This window comes from Pangasianodon hypophthalmus, chromosome 22 (assembly GCF_027358585.1).
Source record: "Pangasianodon hypophthalmus isolate fPanHyp1 chromosome 22, fPanHyp1.pri, whole genome shotgun sequence".
Taxonomy (NCBI): Eukaryota; Metazoa; Chordata; class Actinopteri; order Siluriformes; family Pangasiidae; genus Pangasianodon; species Pangasianodon hypophthalmus.
The window spans coordinates 16,220,046-16,243,431 of record NC_069731.1 but is presented as its reverse complement, the minus strand read 5'-3'; the positions used below and the strand labels follow the sequence as shown (position 1 = coordinate 16,243,431).

At 36.2% G+C, this 23,386-nt stretch overlaps 1 long non-coding RNA gene across 1 annotated transcript; it reads left to right on the top strand.

Annotated features, from left to right (window-relative positions):
* Nucleotides 1–12,981: 12,981 nt before the first annotated feature.
* LOC113541293 (uncharacterized) lies at nt 12,982–20,653 on the top strand. Its single transcript, XR_003404166.3, has 3 exons — nt 12,982–13,052; nt 18,096–18,189; nt 18,506–20,653. It is a non-coding gene; the product is annotated as an uncharacterized LOC113541293 (long non-coding RNA).
* Nucleotides 20,654–23,386: the final 2,733 nt, after the last annotated feature.

Genomic DNA, 23,386 nt, shown 5'->3' with positions numbered 1-23,386 from the left:
AGATATTAGTTATGAACAGCCCTATAGACCAGTGTCCCATTCAGGGTGTATTCCAACCTCATGCCTAGTGTTCCTGGGATAAGTTCTGGATCCACCACAGGATTTGGCAAGGCAGGCTGACCAAATCTGGATTGAATCTGATGAACCCTGTAGGAGAAGTATTAAAATGTTTGGTACTTTTTGGCATGGATTTATTTAACACATTATTGAAAAAAAAAAAAAGGAAGTGGAAAGTGGCATGCATATCTCTTATCTCTATTCGTATTTTTTTTTCTAATTCAGGGCACATTATTTTATTTATTGTATTTTACTTATTTTTTGAGAATAAAAGAAAATGAAGGAAAGGCTAGCACCCTCAAATACAAATATAGAAGACAGATATCAGAACATAATAGACACAAATAAAATGTACATAAAAACTGAAATAACGTCAAAATTAACTGAAAATCAACTGTAAATATATATATATATATATATATATATATATATATATATATATATATATATATATATATATATGTGTATCCAGTATATAATAAAATAATTGAATCTGTGTGTTAGATTTAAATATGATATCTGTGCAGTTGTCATGCTTCTGTATATAATGAAAGGTACAGAGTGTCTCTCCAACATCATATTTCTTTACAGATCCCTTTTTGATTGATTTTGGAAGGAAAGCCTGAAGGCGGTTCACGCCCGATCCTTAACTGTGTCTTTTTATAAACCTACTTCATAGAAAGAAGGGAAGACACAGCTGCTGTTTCTGACCCTCACATGTGTCTTAAACCCAAATATGCAGCCATTATTGATGAGGTCTCTTTTCATATCTCTACATCTTTTCTTGCAGGTACCAAACTTTTAAAAAAGAGCATTAAAGTGGCCAACGTTATAAAGCTTCAAACATGTTAACTTTCTGCTTCTTTTGTGCTCCAATGGGAATTAATAGACCGCTCATTTTGTCTGTACATAAAGGAAAAAATGTAAGAAAAAATAGCCAGCATGTTGTTCTTTCCCTCTATGTGTTAAAATATATTTCAGGACTCTTACATACACGTGGTATATTTCAGTTTTTTTGGAATTCTCGCACTCAGAGAATTTATCATTTCCATGCTCTACTAGTAGGGCGTGAGCTACTTTGAAATCATGTTATTACAGCAAACGCGGTCAATTTCACATAAGAAGCCATTTTTCCTTCTTATGATTTCACTGCCTTTCAACTCTTAGAAGCGATTCTCTATAACAAAATGATCCGAGACACCATGTTGTGGGCACATGAAAATGTTCTATTTTCTGTTTATTCATATTCATTCATGTTTTCATTCCTGCACTTTATGTCTTTGTGTTAGAAGTTTAAAATAACCTACAGTGCACAGCTTTCCAGGAATTTTTTGGTTCCTTTTCTCAGTGCATCTTTCTACCTTCACTATACGATATTCACATTATCACCTTCATTCAGTGACAGCTCTCTGACTCCCTCCCTAGCTGTCTCCTCTCTCATTATCTCTCTATTTCTCTTTTTATCCTTCTCACTTAGAGGCCTGTCTTTATCTGTCAGAAAAGCCCCCGAGTGAATAGAAAGTAGAGCAAGGTGCCAAACTCTCTCTGTCACAAGATAATAGTCTCGTACATGCTGGATCACATTTTATTTTCACTCTCTTGGCAGAAAGATGTCTCTTCTGTCTTTTGGTGACTGACCATAAGAAAAATAGCTGTCAGATGTGACAGTGACGCACCACCAAAGGCAACAAATATTTGGAAAATCATCTAGAGATTGGTGAGATTATATCATGGGTTTAAAATAGATGTATTACTCTGTAATACAAATATGTGTTAGTGTAAATAGATCCATTTTTTTAGGTAGTACAGGCAGCACATATGTATCTTATACAGTATTAAAACTGCAAGTGACATTTCCTGGGCAAGAATGGAGTTAATTCTATGTTTACTAAGTTCACTTATCATTGTTGGCAATGGTATGCAGTTATTTGGTGAAGACTTACCTTAAATTGCATCCTGTCACAGAGAACTGATTGCAAATCCACTTTACATTCTAACAGTGAAACATCCGCTTACTTTGTCTCAATTATAAAAATATATTCTTAATTATTCACTGTCCAAGTTTTAAGACGGAAGTTAGTTTCACTATAAATCGCAGGATTTCTCCTTCTTTTGGCATTTACATTTTTTATTCAAGTACCTGACACACTTAAAGCTAAATCTCCCGATCTGTGCAGAAGAATCATATAAAACAACACATATTTTTATTATATAAAATAGACATCGATCTCTGACTCTAGAATGGTGCGAAAAACAAAAAACTTCAGGTGATAAGCAGTTCTGTTAGTGGAAAAGCCTTGTTGATGAGAGAGGTCATGGCCGGACTGGTGGAAGCTGACAGGAAGGCTACAACAAGGACAGGAACTTTGAGGCTACAGTGAGCACAGGTTTACTGAAACTCAGCAATCGGAGACTGGAAAAAGACCAGGCGACATTATCACAACCTTCCCCTGTGGAGTTTTGATGAACCTGTGCCCCCTGTAGTCTCGGATTACCAATGTGGTCTTCTGTTTTTGTATCCCTTCAAGGTTCAGCACATTGTACTGTACATTCTGCTCACCACGGATGTAAAGAATAGTTATTTGAGTTACCATATGCGTCCTGGCAGCTCGAAATAGTTTTATAGTTTGGCCATTCTCTTCCGACCTCTTTCATCAACAAGGCATTTCCACTTCCAGAACTGCTGCTCACTGTTTTTTTTTTTTTTTTCCTGCACCATTCTGAGACTGTTGTGTGAAAAATCCAAGGCAATCAACAGTTTCTGATATATTCGATATATTCAAACCAGCCCATCTGGCATCAACAATCTTCTCACAGGCACATTCTTTTCCCCATTCTGATGTTTGATGCAAACTGAAGCTCTTGACATATTTCTTTGTACGTGTATCTTCATGATTTTGTGCATTGTGCTACTGCCACAGGATCGCATGAATGTACAGGTGTACGGGTATTCCTAATAAAGTGGATAGTGAATATATGTTTTTCTTGAATTGATTACAATTTTTCTCAATCACTCAAACACTAACACTAACACTATTCTATGAGCCAAATATCTGAAAACCATTTCTTCAGCTACTAGAGGAAAGACTAATTTCCTAAAACTCTAATCCCAAAATTGGTGTTTTGACACATGCTTCAGATTTTGTTGAACCTTTTGTGCAAAACTCTACACATAAAACCCTCAATTTTTGCATTGATTTCACAATGTGCTAGCACTCATTACAATTAACACAAGTCATCCAAACCTGAACTCAATTAACATATAATTCTCCAGGTGTAAACACTATGAAACAAAAATTCCCTCCCACCAATCAGAACCTCAGGATGACTAAACAGGGTCACAGGTGCATTCGCATGGTTTGGCACAATGGATCACAATAATAAAAGAAGAGCTGGGAGAGCTCAACAGCAGTGACGGAAAAACGCAGCTAAGCTGCTAGCTGAAGAAGGGAGTGACAGCTAGCTAGCTAGACATATAAACAACAAATTTCAGAAAAGAATACAAATAATCAAACAGAACTTAATACATACAGTTTATTTACAATATTTAAAAATTACACCTACTGCAGGCTCCAAACGATTCCAACTAGCACAAATACGTTTAAGTTTGTGATATCAGACATGTTCCAAAATTCCCAATTTATTGATTGGCATCTGGTTAAAAGGCTCCACCCCTTTTGAGAGTTCTACCAATGATCATAAAGAGAAGCGGTGCATCCAGGTGGGACAAACGAAGAGCGCAATAAACTCAATAAAGTCTGAATTTATTTATTTTTTTGTGCAAAACACACTTTCCCACACTCCATTCTTCAGATCTTTGATGTTTTGCTGTTCATTTTGAAATGAAAGAGATAGAAGAAGAAAAAACAACAACATATGTAAATTAAAATGACTGAAAGGGTTTAAAATTGGCATATCAGCCCATTTAAAGATAAAATATTATTTAATTAAAATCATTACACCTTTTTTATTCCTTATCTCTGATTTTGTGGATTAAGTGACATTTTTACACAGTTCTTGAAATTGTGTGTCAGTATTTCAAAATAATGGTTGTTGGAACAACTTAATATTTGCTGTGTAAAGTTTCATATTTCATATTAATTCATGTTTAGGTTTCATCCAGAATTCTGAGAAAGCTACTAAAAGGTTTTCTTTCATATACCTTATGAACAGAACACACAGTCATGTCTACACTCTTCTAATTTGCATTCATTGTGCATTTTGAACAGTTTTTCAATGCGTCTCGCATAAGTAGTATGGTTGGTGTCATACGTGACATGCAATAATAACGCGCATGCATAATTTCATTTTCTCTCCCAGGAAAGGGAACTTGCCATGTTTAATTTATAAATTGGTTGACTTTCCCTTCCCCAACTTCACCCACAGCATGTCCACTATCAGACTGCACACGCAAACTAGCGCTCTTTCCTTTTTCCCTTGAATCTACCTCATTCTGGTTCCTCAGGGGCTGATGTGATTAGCTTTGACATCCAGGGTGTGACTTCGTATCGTTTCAAAATGAATCAGATGAAGATCCTGAAGGACGATATAGTGCTGAAGTGAGAGTGATGGGGTGATCCTGCATGGCGAGGGCTAGCTGGGTGATTAGTTCACGCTGGAGATGTGGTCAGGAAGACTGCTGCTCCAGATAAACCTGGCTACGAGCTTCAAACCACATTCAGCTTGCTAGCTTCATGCAGCAGTTTGTAGTTACAAAATAGATATATTATTGATATTTTGTCCTAAATCTAACCAAAATGCAAAGATTGTTGAACAAAGGAAATCAGAAATCAGACTAATGCATCATTGTTTGATGGAACACTTAGTGCTCCTGTTTTTGTGAACCTGGCAGTAACCAGTACGGCTCCATCCTGGGTCACACCTAGATAATCACTAGTACTCAGAGCGCTACCAGAGAAATGTCAACGTCACTGTAAGTTAGCACACGCTGCACTTTCTGACCAACCGAGAGTTTGAACATCATGCAAGGGTTAATGGCTTTTCATTATCATGAAATATAGCATTTTAATTTATATGCAGTAAGAGGATCGACTAGAAAAAGCACACTGTAAGAAAAAAAAACAAAAAAATATGTTTGATATAAATCACACCAATCATGGGATGTTCAGTTGTGTTAAGGAAGTAGTAGAGAAAATAGACATTCTTTATATATTGCTTGGTGGATTTTGTTTTCTTCTCATAATATTCACTTGGTTCCACTCTCACCTGTTGCCTGTCATGAACGGATGCCTTCAAGGCATGTCAAGTTTTCCTGAGAATAAAATGGGGAGAAATTATGCAGTAGTTTACTGAGAGGTATGGAGTGTATTGATCCACTGGTGTAACTGAAACTGGTTTTCCTCCTTAAATAAATGAAGGCCCTCTGGCTTTTGACTTGACTTTGTGCTCTGGTGCTAAATATTTGATTTTCTGAAGAGACCTGAGAGACCTTTCAGCTGGAAAGGCATTTAGCTTAGCCAAGCTTGCAGCAATCTTTACTACTGTAATGCTGTTCAGATTTGATACACACTTTTCTGCAGAAGGTTAGATGTGACGACTCATGACTTTATTTCATTGTTGAAAATTTGGCACAATTTCCACACACAGAGTGATAGTTAAATAATAAAAGAAACCCCTAAACCTTAACCTCTAGCCCTAACCCTAGAGCCAAAGTGTTAAAGGGTTAGGGCAAAAGCATTCCCAAACAGCGTCAAATGGACATTTGGCATTTTCTGTGACTCCAAGCCTGACTCCACACTACATTTTTTATTACAAATGTATAATATAGTCTCCTCTACCACATCCAGCTTCAAACAATACTTGGATTTAATGCAGCTTCACACACTTAGGAGCTTGCAAAAACAACCTAAATTTTCAGTACGTGCAAAACAAATGTCCGGGTACTCTGTTTTTGCAATTTCTCAAAACTCTTCTGTTGTACCAAAAGACTTCTGTTGTTTCACTGAATCAGAGTCAGACTCGATGTTGCATTTGTCCATTTTTATTGCTGAACTCCTAGGCTAGTGCGGCATGTCAGGATAGCAGAAAATGCCAAAATAGCATGCGCCCTTTTTTTAAATATGTCCTGTTTGAATGAGATATTTCAAAATATTAGCTCACAAAATCAGTCTTCATTGTTAGAGAGATATTTGTAATATTACTACATACAGTATATGTAAAATAAATTAATAAAACAAAAGAGGACATTTCCTTTCATTGTTCATTTTGAGTCAAAATAATTTCCACTTCTGATTTTCAGCCTTTACCCTAATCATTCATTTCGCCTCCCAGCTGTCTGTGTGCTTGACCTTTTATGGAGTTTTGTGGGTGTCACTACATGAAAATGCTAACTATACACTATGGGTGATCAACATACTCGCATGACTAGGAAGAAAATCAGTGTTTCTGAAACTTAAAAAAAAAAAAAAACGGCAGGGCATTTTTGTTCAGCTTGGCTTGTGCAAAACCTTTTCAAACAACTTTACGAAAAGGGTGGAAAAATAGAGTCCATTGTGAGTTCCTCTTATGACCCCATTTGTAAATAGGTTAGGGCAGTAGTGTTAGGGCTTAGGGTGAAAAGGTTAGGGTCAGACTCAAAATATTAGAGTTAGGGTGAAAGGCATAAGGCTTAGGTCTAGGGCATTGGTTTAATCTCTGAGTCATTACTCACTCAGGTTAATGGGGGTCAAATCAATTAAGAATAAAACATTTTTGCTAGTTTGCTTAGTATTTAGTAGTTTTAACTACAGTATAATAAAAGGTCTTATCCAGGGTATATTCCTGCCTTGCACCTAGGATTCCTGGCATAGACTGCCGATCCACTGCAGTCCTGACCCTGATAAAGTAGGTGAATAATTGAATGAGTGAATGAATTTATAATAAATGAAGGAAGTCCATATTGTTTTAACTTTTGGTCTAAATCTGGGTTTATTTTTTAACTATATGCCATGCAAAACTTAAAAAAAGTGTTAAATTGCAAAATAACATGAATAAAACAGCTTCTTTTCACAAACTGCTTTGCACCAACACCTAGCTATAAGCCGTTTAAGATTTTTTTAAAAGACTGAACATGATTATTTATACAGCGTCAGTTACAGGGGTTCAATGTTTGTCTGCTGTTTCATTTGCATGAGTTTGTCAGGCTGTTAACAAGCTCACACGGCTTTTTTTTTCTTTCTTCAGATTTTCCCACTTCAACATCATTAACTTATACAGTATATCTCTCAGGGAAAAGTGTGTTTATATCACGTTTTTAAACAGTAATTCTCTGCATCTCATTGTGAACGTTTATATAAGCGGTTACATGACAAAACAAAGAACACCAATTATGTGAAATTACTTTTCAATTTTTAATCATTTGTATTTGGCAGTTTAGATATTTCAGTGTCTGTTTAGATATTTCAGTGTTTTGACACCGGGTCTGAGAGTATGCTGTCTTTTATTGCATGTCGCAAATAATCTTAAATAGATTAAATATAAATTTGAAATGATTATTGTGTACTGTTACACACCATTTAATGTTTAATCTTTATAAACACACAGGCTCAGGGCTGGACAAATCATACATTTCTTAGCTAGCGCATTCGCCAGTCCCATGTTTTTGTTTTTGTTTTTGGTAACTAACCTGATGTAATAACGTATGACGAGATAGTTAGCTAATTCATTAAAAAACAAGCGCCCATTATGCCCATTATTCTCTTCTAACATAACACATCAACAAAAAGTCAGCAAGGGCTGCCGGGGCTAATGAATCTTCTGCCACTTCAGGCTGTTTCAGTAAACCATCCCAGCCACAGATGACTGTTGAATTGTCGGGGGCAATCTCTGAAAGATTGACGATTATCGAAGATGATCAAAGATTATGCTTTTCTATTATTGATTTAATTTTGAAAATATGTTTGATCTAAATCACACCAATCATGGGATGTTCAGTTGTGTTAAGGAAGTATTAGAGAAAAAAGACATTCTTTATATATTGCTTGGTGGATTTTGTTTTCTTCTCATAATATTCACTTGGTTCCACTCTCACCTGTTGCCTGTCATGAACGGATGCCTTCAAGGCATGTCAAGTTTTCCTGAAAATAAAATGGGGAGAAATTATGTAGTAGTTTACTGAGTGGTATGGAGTATATTGATCCACTGGTGTAACTGAAACTGGTTTTCCTCCTTAAATAAATGGAGGCCCTCTGGCTTTTGACTTGACTTTGTGCTCTGATGCTAAATATTTGATTTTCTGAAGAGACCTGAGAGACCTTTCAGCTGGAAAGGCATTTAGCTTAGCCAAGCCTAAGCTAAATCAACAACTGTCACAATTTAATGTCATTCTTAGAGTTGCTATTTGAAATTACCCCTGTACTCCATTCTCCCATCCTGATGCTGTCATCGGTTTTGTCAGAGGAGTGGCATGGTGTATATGAAGTAATGATACATATGTATGCATGGCTGTGTTTCCGTTCACAATGGAGAAGGAAATGTTTTCACAAACTGCATCTTTTCACGCACTCGGATTCAAAGCAGATTACTTTCTGAATGACAGAAGAAACGTGGCTGAAATGAAAAGGAAAGAGATGTGACTTAGCTGTTCTTTCTGTCTCTCGGAAGAGCTGTGATTTATTTGCTTCAGTCTCTGGGAAAAGAGCCCATGGAGTGAATTCTAATCACTGCACTGCAGTTGAATAATCGGGATGAAAGTCACTAAGTTACTAAGTGTGCTTAGTGTTGGCTTCAAAGGCAGAATTGATTTTTTTTTTTCTAGAAAATTGCAGACGTGGCTTTGTAAGTATTGTTAAAATATTGCATTTCGTTGCTGTAGTGGTGTTCCAGTGCTAGAAGCTGCCAGATTTGCAGCGGTGAGTCGGTAAGACAGCTGAGGAGGCTTAATATAATGCTGTTCACTATAATGCTTTTAACCTCATTAATCATGGCCTGGTGTCTGTAGATTCCAGAAGCAAGAACATAAAAAATGATATTACTGCATCTGGAGCTTTTATGTTTTCCAGTAAAAGTCAAAAGCTACACTTTCCAAGATGAGTAATAGACCAGAGGGATTTGTGTACTCACAGTTGTGTGGTCTGCTTGTAAAAACCTTGTGAGAATTGGATTATGGGAAAATGTTCTTTATTACATTTTCAATGAGAGTTAATCTTACATGCCCAAAACTCAACCTGAAAACTGAATATATGGGTCTATGAGCTCTTATGTTTAACTACAGTAAATTAATTTCTGATAGTGTGTCTGTGTGTGTGTGTGTGTGTGTGTGGGGTGGATCTGAAGAGTTGAAAGTTCAGTGTTAACAAGCACTTCATTTCTTCTTAATTAACCTGTGAATGAGAAGTTATTGTATGGTCCCTTATGGGGAAATAACGCAGACGAAGTGGGAAATAAAGAAGGAATAAAACATGACAGTGTAGGAAAATAATCATAGATGGGAACAAAGCAATTTGCCAACACTACAGCTATTTGGCAATAACACAACACTTTCGAAAATTAATAATTTTTAGACATTTATGGTTACGTTTAATATTGTAGGAACGTGTCCGTAAAACCTATTAGTTCCTGTTATTGCTTATGTTACAATATCTATAACACAGTTATGTTACATTATTTAATACGTTATGTTACATTATTTAATGTTGTGTCGTGTTATGTTTTGCTGAATTTGTTGTACTATTTTCATGTGTATGGATTTTATGTCAGTAAGAATCTGGAACTGTACTGGAGGGAAGAACACTGTTTTTTCCCAAAAGATATTCCCTCAGGTGGTGTTTTGATGATGGTGGTAGAGAGTGCAGTCTAAATGTGCTGGGTTGTGAAGACCATAATATATGATTTATAATCATTTTCATCCTCATCAAACCATTCAGTGAGTCCCTGTGCCCTGTGGATGGGGGCGGGGTCATCCTGGAAGTGACCACTCCCCTCAGGATAGAAATGCTTCATCTTCTCTTGTGTTCTTGCACTCTCTTTGTTCTTAGCGCAAATTGTCATGATTTCCCTTAGACTAGCCCCGCAGTATCTTCTAGCTAAAGCTGTACGTTTATTCCTCCTGTCCTTTACTTCAGAGAGGGGACTTTGACGGACGAGTGTGCCCAGCTGAATGTGGCGCTATCATCCTGCATAAAATACAGAGTGAGACAGATGGATGGAGAGATTGAATACTCCCACATCTCTCTCTACCAATATAAGACACATTTCTCAGCTGTAATAGTGTGTAGCCTTGTTCTAGTGTACTGGACTGTGTCCTCTACTGTGATGGAGAGACAGAGAAAGAGCTAGGGACATGACGAGAGAGAAAAAGAGAAACAGAGGGAGACGTGATATTCTGTGTTATATAACAGCAGCAAAATGGTGATATGTTGATTTTTTTTCTCCTTTTTTTTCTAGTGGCTTTCAGCCTTTGCAACAGGAGTCAATAACACCTTCCTGCAATTTATCAATCAATGTCTGTAGTGATTGGCTTTGATTTGGGGTTTGAGTCTTGCAGATTTGTAGCTCAGTCATAATTGAGATTCAAAGAGCGTCTTGTAATTTGCTTCTCGTCAATCTACTGACCTCCTGATGGTTTTGTGTTGTCTATGATAAACATGCGAGAATCAAATAGCTCCAACACACAACTCCAACACATAGATATGAAAACTTAATAATGCTTTGTACTCAAATAAAGCATATAGTGTTCTTCTTGTTTGCATGTGTTTATTGCTCTAAAAAGTTGCTGAACTGCGTTGAATGAAAATGCAGGACATGGACTATTATTGTGCTGTTATAAGAAAATAATCAAGTACAGAAAGGAAGGAAGGAAGGAAGTGGAGCTACAGCACCATGAAGTTGATTATTTACCAATAACCCCATGTTGTGAAGTGTTTTTACTCCCCTTATTTTTTATTAATGAAAGAATGAGACATCATACGATATAGAGTTTATGGCTACATTACATGCTATTGAACATCAGAGAAACAAATGAGTTCCTGTTTATAAAACTTGCATTATATAAACAAACTAAACAAACAAAAAAGTCGCTTGTCATGTTAGAGAAAAACCAGAAAACACAAAGTCCCTCACTCTGTCCTGAAGACTTTCCCATAGTGGAAAACTTACTTACTCTTACAAAACGATGAAACTGGAGACTGTAGACTGGAATCTCCTTACAGAAAGCTTCATATGATCTTGTCTTGTCAGAGCTGCTGTTACAGAAAATTAATCAACACCTTCTGACCAATCAGAATCAAGAATCAACAACAGTGATGTTGTGTAAGTTTAACTGGAATATACCACTGACATATAGGAGAATTTTATTTATTTGATTTAAATCTATTGATTTTAAATTATAAAATACAGACAGAAAACCCACTATATATATGTAGTGTGTGTGTGTGTGTGTGTGTGTGTGTGTGTGTATAGGCAATTGGTCCACCACTGTCTCAGTGAGTACTGGGGGATTATTAATCAGTTTGATAGATTTTATTTGAATATAGTCTGAAATTAGATTGGTAAGTCTTGGATGGATTCATGTCCACCTCTTTGCCCTTATTACCAAGAAACCCATTGTGTGTGTGTGTGTGTGTATGTGTGTGTGTGTGTGTGTGTGTGTGTCTGCCAGAGGGTCAGAAATAAGGAAGTGCGCAGAGTCTCAAGAACAGAAGCCTGCAGAGTGAAAATGGCAGTCCATCTCCTGATGAAAGTGCAGTGTCTGCCACCATCCACCAAGCTGCCAGTTAATGCTGAAGGATGAAGTGCCTTACAGCTTTATCAGCCTCACTCATCTTCAGAGAGGCCTTAATGAGGACACAGTCTCTCCATCCCTACTCCTGTCTACCAGGCTGGGAAAACAAGGTCAAAAAAGCATCTCTGCTCCATACACTCCGGATTTATCAGCGGTGCACATTCATTATTATCAATTAATGATCCTCTGTCCATCGCTGTTATTTCAGCTGCCGGCTGATATATCTGCATGCTCTAATTTGTTTACAAGTGATTCTTCCTTTTCTGAGAATGGTAAGAGCTTTTCTATGACAACAGGAGTGAACTCAGATTTATTGAATTTTTCCTCTACTGAATTTAGATATCATTAAATAATGCAAAGACACAGCTTTTGGATAAATGTAGCATGGTGGCATAGTTGGTAAGAAATATACAACAGCTTGCTTGGGAATTAGCTTGGAGGATTATGGGGGATCTGGAACCTATGCTGGGAACACTGGGTGTGAGATGAGAATACTCCCTAGACCACAGAGAAAAGCTTTTTATTTTCTTAATATACAGGGTACACTGGGATAGTACCAAGCCAGTGATGTGATGTACAGTATTGAAGTGAATTGTGTCACCAGGACCATTTTATCCTGGTCAAGGTCACGTTTGATCCGGAGCCTATCCCAGGAGTACAGGGCATGATACTGGTAATGCACCCTGGATGTAATGTCCAGTCCATCACAAGGCACCATGAACACATTCTTTCACACCTTAGGGAAAGTTAGAATAGCTGATCCACCTTCTGGGAGGTAGGAGGAAACCGGAGAAGCCGGAGGAAACCCATGGTTGAACCGAGGGCCCTGGATTCCACTGTGCACAACAAACACGGCTGGTGTGTCATTTCCACCGCAATTATCATCTTATAATGGAGGCTAAAGCACATGGACAGCTGTTGGTAGCAAGTCCCAGTGCTGTGCTAGAAGGCCAAACAGCAGGGTAATTGGGCCTGTTGATGCTAAGAGGCTAATTCAGATACATGGTCCAGAGGACATTGGATTTAATTGCTATGATCCTCAAACCCAGGACTCTGTCCAATCAGAGCTGCAGTGACAGCAAGGTGTCAGAGAAACAAATCACTGATCCAGATTGAGCTTTCTGTGAGCAGCTAATGAGAAATGTTTCGTTACAGCTGTTGCACATTTGCAACTTATTCTCCCCTGTCATTAAACTCGTTGTATCCATTCAAGCACCATTTTCTTTTCAACAGCACGTTGGGTGTTATCCTCGCTCTGGAATGCCGAGAAAAGCCGGTAAGTTTGGTTTTTTTTTTTTTTGGATAATTGTAGATTTTGTTGGCTGGGTGGATGTGTGGTCATAGGAAGGCCGACTGCCATTTCTGAAAACTGTTTTTCTTGAATTTGGAGATTGAGTTTGGATTGTTTCCTCATACATTCCCAGTTTCAATTAAGTGACGTAAGTATGTCTACTGTCCATATCGTCATATTAGAAGCCAAAGAACTTACCCCACTTACATATTTTTGTCAGTATGGGGATGATTATCTCATTTTGTAAGAATGATGTTCATAAAATAAACAAATTCTCTTTCTTTTCTGGCTTTATCACTGGCCACTAGTTTCACAAGGCCATATAGAAAAAATAGAAGCTTTAAACTTCCTGCTAAGCAAAAGTGAATCCTAAATACAATCCCTTACTCTAAACCACAAACATGGTCAAGTGTGAAAGTTAAATACATTAAATGTGTTAAATCCATTCGAATAAAAGAAATTACTGACATCACTCTTTCTTGTTCAGAAAACTTGGCACCCTGTGGTATGCCTACTTTATGAGAAATAGACTTCATAACACTACACATCGCATTATTGAGCTATAAAGTTTTTTAATGGAGACAGGGTTTGGAAATTTTATGAAAGCTTGGTTATTCACCCATAATGAAAAGTTTTAGAATGAAATGTGATGTCCTATTAATAATCAGAAAAGGGTCAACAGGAAAGCAACAAAAGTTGTTTTATTTCCTCAGGAACAAAAGCTGCCAAACATGATGATGTTTTACCCATCATATTGCAGTTACATTACAGTTATATTACATTACATTAGATTATATTATATTACAGTTGCATTGGTGGTGAAAAATAAAACAGGCTGTTCTTTTTGAAATTGGGAAGATGTTTGTAGATGGCATTCTTTATCAAAGAGGAGTTTTAAACGAAGGTGGGCGATCCCATGATTGTGGTGCCATTTAGCTCTTGTAACTCTCAAAAATGAAACTTTCTTTTGTCATTTTTCAGCACTGAAGCTAAGAAAACATCATTATCTCAATTCAAGGGTTCTTTTTTGGTTGTATTTTGCTCTTAAATGATTAACAGGGTTGAGTTTATTGACACAAAATGAGGTTAACTAGCATCCATACTAATGACCTGACGACATTCTAATGATTTAACTAAGAATTTTAATTATTAAATTACTTTCAGTCCATAAACTGATTAACAGGGTTGTACATAAAATGACCTTGTCTGTCAATATCACTGACAATAAAGAAAAAAGATTGAGAGAATTCCCTTTTCTTCTTCTCTTGACCTTCAGGAGATTTAGATGAACTCTTGGTCTTGTTGAATATTCCAGATATTTTTATAATAGTGAATGTATTCAGGTAACAGGGTTGAGTGAATTTTGGGGCACAAAAATGTACATTTTTTCATAATGTATAATAGATGAGCCATGGAAAAGCATGAGATGTTAAATGGATTCATACAATAAAGCAAAAATAATGTGACTTTCGAAGTATTTTAATGATTAAATGGAGTTCTAGTGAGCTGGGACAAAAATGCTGTTTTCTAGGTGCTGAAGATAGAGTTTTTAAGTTATTTATCAGAAATGTGAACATACTTAAAATTTCTTTAAGTATTACTTTAGATATTAATATATTTGCAAATGTAATATCAGTAGGACACAAATGGTACCCCAGTTATGGAATCACACAGGTAAAGCCTCAGTGTTCTTCTGCTGAAAGCTAGAATGTGCCTCTGGATCTCATTAATTATTACACTTGATTAAAAAAAAAAAAATCCAGACTGAAGTAATCCTCACTCTTATCTTTATTTATCACCTGTATTCCCACGACATTATTTGAGTAGACACACATCCGTGCAGTCATTCAGGTGCCATATCGCTCTCGTTCTTGTGCTCTTTAACAGATGTGGCTTTATTTCTCCTGTGTTTCTTGTCATGTTCCCACCATCAGGACTTTTTCCTTGCTGTTCTCTCTCCCCCTTTTCTCCGCTGTCAGAGACACAACAGATGGTGCAGATAAATTTCACAACATTGCATTTTTCCTCCCTGCGCAGTTTTTCACAGAAGTGAGAACAAATTCGGACTCTTCCAGATGCTACAGTTTGTCTATTAGTGTCAGGAGGCTTTACTGCAGAACATTTGCTCCTTATAACAGTCTGTTCGGTTTAGTCGTTTTCGTCGTTCCATCATATCCTCTTTAGTATACAGTCTACAGTTTCAGTCTTTCACATGGGCAGAGATTTGTAATGAATTATCAACAGATTTGCTTTCATTAAATCTATCTATCTATCTATCTATAGATCACAGTTCACAGGCTTTAAGATATTACTTGTGCTCATTATCATGAAATGTCTGTGTGTTTGTATTCAAGATGAATATAATAAATCAATTGTTTCCATTGGTCTGGTACATTGGTAGGATATTTATAGCATGCTGTATATAAGGAATAATCCATTTCAATTAAAAAAAAAGGATTCTGGAAGGTGGGTCAGTGTCAGAGAGACTGATTAGAGCTGACTATGTAATAACATTAATGTCACACATTGGAAAAACCTAAATAAAACTACCAAATTTAAGTCTATTTGGACATCACTCATCACCGACATACACCAGGGAATCACTTTGTGATAGATAACAATAAAGGACCTACAGACAAACCACATAACCAAAGCCATATCACATAGCTCAAGCATAATACACACAAACACAGCCAACTAAATTACTCACACATACACACAACATTCACAGAAACCAAAGTTGGTGTTTATACATGTTCATTAACTCAACCGACAGACCAACTACTACTCTTTACACACTCCCTCCATACCCCTCCATCCACCCTGCACCCTGATAAGTACCATGTCCATGTCGCGTCTACTGTCTTGTCTTGTCTTGTCTATAATTTTGTCTCATTTACTGTCCTGTCTGTTACATCTTAAAGCCACCACTCATCCATACTGACCACAATATCACTGACAATAAAGAAAAAAAAGATTGAGAGAATTCCATTTTCTTCTTCTCTTGACCTTCAGGAAATTTAGATGATAAAATAATGTGATTTTTGAAGTATTTTAGTCATTTTAATGATTAAATGATTAAACTACATTTAATCATTAAAACAAACAAACAAATAAATAATTAGAGCTGACTATGTATAGCTGCTATTATAACATGAGGCAACATTAAACATAACTCTAAATTGCTAAAAAAAAAATGACAATGTGTTTAAGAGGAATAAAGTATTTTGTAACATGCTGCTATAGGAAAATAATCAATGTTAAAGGGTCACACCACCCTGACATTGAGTATTTTCCTATAACGTCTGACGCAAAAGATTTTTATTCCTTACTTAAGCAAAATACAGTTTCATCAACTAATGCTTATTTCATCCGTGACTAAAAATAAGTGAACAATAATGACCAATTAAATGACAAGTTACCAAATGTAGAGTAATTAACTGAACTCAAGGTCTATATATTGGCATCCACCATTTAGCCACCACAAAAATGTTCATAATTGGTTCACATTAGTCATAGCATTTTTATTCCTGGATGTAATTAACATTTGTAATTAACAGGAGATCAATATATGGCTGAGTGGATTCATTATTTTTTTTTTTTAAAAAGTGTATTCATAGTGAAGTTGATGGTTTGTAAATGTTATCTCCTGCTGCAAATAATGTTTGTTATGGAAACCTTAATGTAAAGTTTTACTGTTTAGAGTTTAGGCCTCTGATATTCCCCAGGCTTGAGTTGAACATCTGCAATGTTCTTAGATAGCATTATATTGACAACTTTCACACCTAGCCAATGCTGGATTGATGATTTTATATCAATTCATTTGATGGTGGCAGCTCCTCAGCTCTGAATGCTGTTTGTGGTTATTGATTGGAGTTTTGACGAGCATCAACACTTCATCATTTATTGTTCTATGTGCATATGGAATTATAGAAATAACACGGTGCAGCTCCTCAAATCAGAGCATTGTAAACATCAACTCTTCAGTTGACTCATATGGGGAAATTGACTCACTACAACAACATGAAAAAATCATTTGTGTTTTTCTTCATCAGTTCAATATGTTTGGTGGCCTGGGAAAACCCTTAACATAGTGAAATCTTCTACTATATATAATTCTGAAAGCTGCAGGCTCCCCTGAACTGAAATATATTTCTCTTTTGCATGTATTTCAATCCCATTAAAGTTTTAGTTCTGGTTACAACCAGAAGCGAAAAGGTAGAAAACAGCATTTCCTCCCACTTTGGTCACCTGCCAATTCCGACCCACCAGCCAGATCTCCTCTGTCATACAACTACCACCTGAGGAGGAACACATGCTTCTTCTGAGACATGTGAAGCCAGTTGACTACATCTTTTCAAACTGCTGCAATGGCATGCTGCATCACAGGGCAGTGTAACAGACTTGTAGGATTGTGCTATCTGCCCTCTTCCACATACATGAGCTCATAGACACCCATCATTGGCTGATATCATTGTGATTGGCAGAGGGATAAGGATGTACCATCCCTCCCACACAGAAAGCATGACCAATTTTGCTCTCTTGGCTCTCGGATATGGATGGCTATGACGGTGTCAGGATTTGAACTCACGTTCTCTGGATAATAGACTGGATGATAGGATGATATGCTTTTCTATTACACCATTCAGAGTTCCTTTTATGTGAGTTTTGAAAACAAACATTAAAAAAACACCTATATATATATATATAAAGAGTGAAGTTATTTTTTAATATATGATGGTGCATGTTTCAGCATTATACGTCTAGATATATTTAACCTAACATAAACATAGCCACAGAGGACACTTATCCGCTGTTCAGGCAGATGAAGAATTTATTTAATCTACTAAACCAGGTTAGAAAGCAGTTACTCAAGATGAATGAATAGAATGAACTTCTCTGAAACATTAAATCTCTCCATCACACTGCTGTTTTGGCACTCTGTTTTTCACCTGCGTATGGAAATAATAGCCACGCACTTTGATTACTGTAGTCTTTTCTCCATAATCACTTTTATGTCATCTTCAGGATCTTCAAGATTTTCAGTTGAACATGGATGATAGAAGCACAAGTCCTGGGGTCATGTACTTCATCCCATCAGGCAAAACGTAGGATTTAGTGAGTAAGTTCACTTCCTTTTGGCTTTCCAAACATCAACCTATTTCATGCATTTAGAACAGGAACATGAGTCATCCTTAATAGCAGTGAATAGGTTGATATAATGGCTGTTGAAAGAGATTACGTGTGTGTGTGTGTGTGTGTGTGTGTGAGGTTTGTGCAGTGTATCCATCACTGAAGACTCATGCATTTGCAGGAGTCATGTGATCTCTCCCCAATCCCTCCCTAGTTTGATGTGCTGACAGCATGTTACACCAAACATTACTTTCCCTTCATTTTCCACTGTAACTGCATTATATAACTGTCACTTTCCTTTACAGTGGGACGAGGACAGGCAAAAAAGCAAAGCAGACAGGATACTTCAGTTCTGGGCACTTTCACAACACACACTGTCTTCTCAGACCCTGTGCAGATATATACAGATATTTTTGAAAACGACAGCATTTTCGAAAATACCTCCATCCACACGGAAACGCAAAAATGAATTGAAAACACTCCGCCCCAGTGATAGTATGTCATAAACTGTTATGTCAAGTGCCTCAGGAATAATGTTAAGAACTGTGTATGGAGTGGTAGAGAAAGCAAAATGGCTGCAACACGAGGATACATACATTATGTGTAGACTGATGAGGAGATTGAACTACAGCTTAAAATTCCAACTGAATACAAAGTGTTTGTCCGGGTCTTGTCCAAAATCTACATTGGCTGGAGTGGTGGATTCAGTGGTGGATTCAGCAGTACAGTGAGTGATGAAGTAAAAATAAAAAAAAAACAATGTTTTCAAAAAAATATTAGTGTACAAGTTCAGAAAATCAAATTTTTTTGAGATTCAAGACCTGATTTTCCACAGCATAGGGAGACAAATAATCAGAAATCTGTCCATCTTCCACATGTGGCCAAACTGGGGTTTGGTGGAAAATCAGGAATCAGTTCTCTGGACCACTCCCATCACACTTCACCAAAATTAACACTTGGGGCAAACAGCCTTGAGTCTGTAAAAAAAACACATGCGTGAAAACAACCTGAGTGTTCACACGTGAGTACAGATGTTCTCAGCACTGCACACTGAGTAAAGTGAATGGTTCAAGTTGTCACATTATTTCCCGTTTTAAGTTCTGTGATGCTGGGGAAATCACTGTTATGATCAGCAGAGGAAATGTAATGCCTTATTGATATATAAAACCTGACTTTCATGGGACTGGAGCACTGTAATCAGCTCACAGCTCCGGATTTGCCGGAATTCCATCATTCCAAGAAACCATTATTCCATGCATCTAAGAAGCATTGTTCTTTGCTGCTATATGAGTGTTGGTACCAAAGGAAAATGAGTTTAAAAAGCATAAAGGGAGGTACCTCATGATAACCATTTTGCAAACAAATCAGTTCAAAAATGATAAATGGAATTGCACAATTGACTAATATTTTGGGCGGAAATCTTTGGCATGTGAAAGCGAACCTGTGATTGAATCCCACCCCCAAATGAGCCCAGAATCGATCCTAGGTGCGCACTCCAGTATTTACGCCAAGTGTGAAAATGTTCTCAATTACCACAAACACCAAGACAGAAACATGTGTGTCTTTATTATTATGTCTCAGCGCCATGGCCTGTCACAGTATCGGCGACGCCGTGGGTGTTGGATGAACGTGTGGTGCATAACTCTTACTAAGCTCCGGCAGCCGATTGAGATTTAAACCCAATTAATCCCAGTGTTCCTGACATAAACTTTCAACAGAACGTCTCCCACCCGCAGGAGAATACGGTAGAACAAAGTCCCTGCAGACTTCCTTATTCATAAATCTGCTCACGAGCTGCAACCTAACGAGCATTAGCTCGGAGAGGATTGCTGCTTAATTTCATTTCACGCTGTGCTAATGGCTTTGACATGAAGACAACTGGAACCTCGGAAATCTTTCTCCCTAACGTCGGAACACGTCACCATTTTTCATTTCTGTCCTCTCCGCAGATTCAAAGCACCTTTAAAGATAACAAATTACATCAAGGAGAAAGGCATTGAAGCCATTAATTGGTTTAACTTTGTTGCTTTAATTAGGACTTCACTAGGGACAGAGATAAAGGAAGTGAGCATGTGACTAGCTTAAACATCTTTTCCACTCCCACTCAGTATCATAATTACCTAGCCTTAATTTCTCTACTCTTAGTGTTCACGGGCTTATCATGTTGATTGTCAAAATTCAGGATTAAAATGACCCCAAGGAAGGCTGGAAATCTCAGAGGCACTGTAATATGATTCGAACTCGTCATTTCAGCGTACTGTGTCATTATTTTGACTTCTCATTATTTCAAGATATTATACCATTATTCTAAGTTATTATCTTGGTATTTCAAGATACAGCATGTCATTATTTCAACTTATGTCATTATTTCAAGAGCTTGTCTCCTTACTTTAACATAATATCTTATTATTTCGACTTAAAAACTTGTTATTCTGAGAAATTATATTGCTATTTTGACTTAATATCACTACTTTAAGATGTCATTATTTTGACGTATCTTGTTATGACATTATTTTTGACTTAATATCGTGTAATTTCAGGATATTACACCATTATTTTGAACTCGTGATGAGATATTATCTCACTGTTTCAAGATATTGTCATTATATTAATTTCATGTCATTATGTCCACTTAATATCTTGTAATTTCAATTAATTACCGCATTATGTCAATAATTGTTGTTATTTTGACTTTCTCATTATCTCATTTTTTCAAGATATTATCTAATTATGTTGAATTATCTTGTTATTTAAATGTATTTTGTAATTATTTCAAATTACTTTGTTATTTTGAAATATGATCCCATTATTGAGACATTATCTTGGTATTTTAAGAGACATTATGTCATCATTTTGACTTATGTAATTTCAAGATCTTATGTCATTACTTTAACTTAATATCTTATTATTTTGACTTAGTAACTTGTTATTTCGAGACAGTATGTTGTATTTTGACTTAATATCCTTACTTAAAGGAATTACTGTAATTATTATTGTTATCTTGTTATTTCAAAATATTATGTCTTTATTTCAAGATATCATGCCATCATTTTGACTTAATATCTCATCATTTCAGGATATTATTTCAAATCATCTCATTTTTTCAAGATGTCATTTTTTTAACTTAATGCTTTTTTATTTAAACTTAATCTCTTTTAATTTCAAGATTATTTGCTACCTTGAGTTATTACTACATTAAGTCAAAATTATTGTCTTTATTTAGTCTTTGTCATTATATCATTTTTAAAAAAATATTATCTCATGTTGACTCATCTCATTAATTCAACATATGATATAATTACTTTGAGTTGTTAACCTGTTACTTCAAGTTAGTTATTCTTTTGAATTATTATCTAATTATTTCAAGATATTATGTCATTATTTGGATTTATTTCCAGGTTATATCAAGGTCTTATGTCATTATCTTTACTTAATCTCATTATTTCCAATTATTTACTTATACTTTCACATTCTCTCATAATTTCAACACATAATCTTGCTATTGCAATTGAACTTTTAACACCCCACAATAGTATGTCAAAGTAATGATATAATATCTTTAAATAACATGATATTATGTTGAAATTAGGAAATATTAACTGGAAATATTGATATAATTTCCTGAAATATTGAGTTATTATATCAAAACAGTTGTTAAGATGTTAAGATAAAATTATATGCTATTTTGAACTAACTAATTTCTACTTATGCATAATAATAATAATAATAATAATAATAATAATAATGATAGAGAAACTTAACACTATTGACCAGGAAGTCGTGAGTTTAAATCTCGGAAGTATTTGTCAACTGTCTTGTAATATAGCTACCTGGAAGTCAGGTTGGATGAGTATATATTATAAAATCACATGCTAAAATAAACATATTTTCCAAAATTAACCATCCATATTAACAGTCTTCAGTGCTTAATAAATAAATGAAAGCTATATTTTTATATGTGTTGGGAAACATAAGCACAATATGTAGGAAATGATGCCAAACTGACACAATCTGAGCATCTGGGTTTACGCACATTAGCCTTTTCAATCAGGAAACTCTATAAGCAAAGGTAGTCATGCTTTAAAGCCATGCTTTATTTTGCTGAAAATATAAATCTAAATGCTGAAAATACATATGCATACAATTTTTTTTTTAATTATAGACTATGCATGAATACTTCTTTTGGTTTATTCAGCTCAGGCTCTGATGATGTGTCCCAGTGATTGCTCGTATAGACACCATCATAAAGCAGAAAACTAATTCTCTTCTGCCTCCTCGGGTGAAGTGATGTGACACTGAGTGTGTTTGATGTGAGACTGATTTAACCCACTCTTTCTCAGCTCTAAAAATCCTCAGTCCTGTTTTTCAGACGTTCAATCACTAATCACTGTGAGCATGGAGGACCTGGGAGTTGGGATAGTTTTCAGCTGCTCCTGTGATGGCACTGGACACACATGTACACACATGTACACACATGTACGTACACATTCATGTAACTCAAGCAACGTAGATAAAGGCTTTGATAATCAGGGGAGAAGCATTATCAGTTTAACATTGCATTACATCACACATAGCTAATGATAGTTTAAGAGTGTTACGCTAGTCTTGCTGCATATTCAATTTTAAACTGTTTAATCCTTTAAATCTCGTTTAATCTCTGTTTTCTTCTAGCTGTCCATAAGCAGTCATGTAATGCTTACTGTATAAGCACATGGGGGAAATCTACTGGATCAATCCTGATGGCCGTGGACCTCTAGGACATGAGTGTTTTGCAGTTAGACAGGTAATTTATATACAAATTAGAGCGCAGTACCAACAACTGATTTATAATCCATTATGAAATAGCATGAACATATCAAACAAGAAATCGCAAATCAAGACAGAGCCAAGTGTGTTAATTAAATGAGCTACACTCTTTCCCCCCGTGTAGCACATTTCAGAGAAAATGACAAACAATCTCACTTTTAAGAGAAGCATGAGAGAAACAAAGTGTCCCTTTCCACATCTAGCAGTTAAGATTAAGATTCGTTTCCAAGGAAACCTGGCTCGGTAACACAGCAGTCATCTTGGATTTCGGCATTGAACTTCCTGGTAGTCCAATTAAATGTCAAACATCAAATTAGTTCCTTAATCAAAACGAGCGAATGGGGATTCAGAACAGTTTATGGGTTTAAGTGTGACATGCA